The following is a 2784-nucleotide window of genomic DNA, read 5'->3' as shown; positions in this document are numbered from 1 at the left end:
TGTATTTTTATATTTACATTTTGAATTTCTATGATTATTTAAATAATAAAAAAATATTAAAATAAGAGTATATTTTGTACAAGATGTACAAGATGAATTTAAAGTGGAGTTTGGGTAATCTTTTTTATAAAACCAGTATTTATTCGTAAGTCCCATTCGTAAGTCGTAACTTTTGAATTTTGGTTAATACTTAATTATTTTTTTAACAAAAATCTTTTGCGTAACATTTCTCTTCTGGGATGTAAAGGCGATTCAGTAAAAGTGGGCTTAATGCCTCCTTGAGGTAAGTCCTACTTTTGGAAAACCAATATGGCACGTTGTCGTATGCACTTGTTACATCTAAAAATTCTACACTGATTGACTAAATTTTAAAAAAAGCCTATTTGGATGTCTGAGACTAGGTTTGCTAAAATATCCTGGATTAAAAAGCCTTTCCTGAAATCAAACGGTGACTTTGGTAATAAACTTTTGCTTTCGAGACAATTTTTCAATCTGCTTTTTTATTCGCTCATAGGTTTTCAGTACGCATGAAGTAGGAGTTAGAATTGTTGACTGATTTAGGTTTTAGAATCGGTATAGCAATGTAATCATGCCAGTCCTTAGGGATATGTGTCTTTCTTGGGTATATGTCGTTGAATATGCTTAAAAGTATGTCTTTAACTCACCCAGGTAACTGAAGTAGCCTTGCGTAATGTATTTGGTCTTTGGCTGCCGCTGTATTGCTGATTTGTTTTATTACTTTATTTAATCCCGAATATGGAGCTTGATGAGATACACATGAACGAGTTAATTTGTTAAAAAAATGTACTATGAATGTAAAATCTTTTTTTTTTGTTGCTTTTTGCTAATGCCTTAAGCCTATGAATCTGCCATAACTCGACGAATGCACCAAGGTTTAGTAGGCACATCTTTCTCTGAATATTTTCATCGACATGTTCATTTCGTCTTTTTCTCTTGAAAATAAACAAAATAACTATTAATAAACGACAATATATACGTCATCGCAATGTCAGTCAAGTGAATGATTGTAAGGATTTTGTATAGGTATATTATATATGTATTTTAATCTTCACTATGAATTTGTGTTCATCTATGTTGTGGCTTTATTAACTTTCCTAAAGTTTATTAAAGGAGAAGAAATCTTTACAAACCTACAAATGGCTGAGAAAAATACTTTAGAAATACTAGACTTAGATAGAAAGCTCAAAATGCTTCTTGGAAAGCGTAGTTATTTTTAGAGGGCGCCAGATTCAAAATTACTCCTTAACTAATTTTATGTAAGTAGATTTCTACATGTCAACTCAGTCCTGTTATACACCAACAGAAATTTTCATCCAGTAGATGGCAGCACTATTGATTTATGTTATAACGCTTTAAATAAGCGGAAAGATTTAGATGGACAAGAAAATATAACAATTTATTAATTAAACTGATCAATTTGTATCAATGAACTAGAAATTCATAATACATACACTGAACAAATATTTATCACAGTGTCTATTAATAAGGTTTTTTTGTTTTTATTTTAATAATATGAGAGTCAACTGTAAAAGTAGCGGGGTGTTCTTAAAATAGATATTGGGTTTAATTTAACTAAAGCAAATGATTTCATTTTATTCAGAACATATTTTAAACTGCGAACATCCATGTTTCATCAATTTATTTTCTTTCAAGGTTATTTATAAGAAATAATCCTTGTTATGATTAATATTTTATTTTGTTTATTTTAAGGTAATACAAAACAGCCATTGTTTTATTGCCCTTTCTTTCAAAATGTAATGGGAAAAATACATTGAAAATGATTTCGTTCGTCAGTTATTTTAAAATTAAATGTTTATATGTTAATATCAATTTTGTATGAGAAAATTTAAAACCAGTAGCGTTAATGACATTATTTTAGAAGATACAAATTTTTTTTAACCAAAAAATATTAATCGGTATACGTATAGCAATGATGTACCTTTAGGGGTCATACAATATGTCAATATTATTTCCTGTAAAAGTAAGTATATTATGTAAAATATCAATTTTTTTCAGGTTTTTACACAAGATATTTTTTTTTTTCGTTCCATATAAGTATTTCGATATTCTAGTAGGTATATTGTTTGTGGGCATTTTTACAGAACGAAGGAAACGATATTTTTAATACACAGTACATTGCAACTCGAAACAATTATTATTTATTCAGCGAATTTCCATGAATATCTTAATTTTAAAAAATAATATATTAATATTTTCTTCTTATAAATCAAAATTCTGGTGCTTTTATCCATCAATAACCCTAAAATGCCCTAGTAAATGAAATATACTATTCTGTACTTGTTAGTAGATGTCACATTTTGACATTTGATGTTATTCCAGCGGTCTTCTCCTGTTCTTGAATTTCTAACGGTTTTCATGTACCTAATTATTTTATTAGTCATCACTAACACATTTAATACAAATCTTATTTAATTGTTATCAAACACTTGATTTATTTAATTGTACCTACTTGAAAAAAGGCATATAGAATAACCTTGGCCTTTTGACCCACATTTTGTCAATATTATTTAATATATAAAATCAGAATTCGGAAGAAATACTTTCCAGATTAATTTTCACATTTCATTCATCATTGCTCCTGTACCATATTCTGTTTTTACAGAGTATTGAACAGGGAATTATTGACCAAGGCCGCTTGCAGTAACGTTCATAAGTATTCTCTGGTGATCTGTCCTTTTCCCTACCATGCTTCTCTCTCTCCCACTGAACTAAACAGGATGCCTCCACTCGTAGCCCATGCCC

The sequence above is a fragment of the Anoplophora glabripennis genome, unplaced genomic scaffold, assembly GCF_000390285.2.
Source record: "Anoplophora glabripennis isolate ALB-LARVAE unplaced genomic scaffold, Agla_2.0 scaffold103, whole genome shotgun sequence".
Lineage (NCBI taxonomy): Eukaryota > Metazoa > Arthropoda > Insecta > Coleoptera > Cerambycidae > Anoplophora > Anoplophora glabripennis.
The sequence above is the reverse complement of the archived record's forward strand: the minus strand, read 5'-3'. Positions refer to the sequence as shown.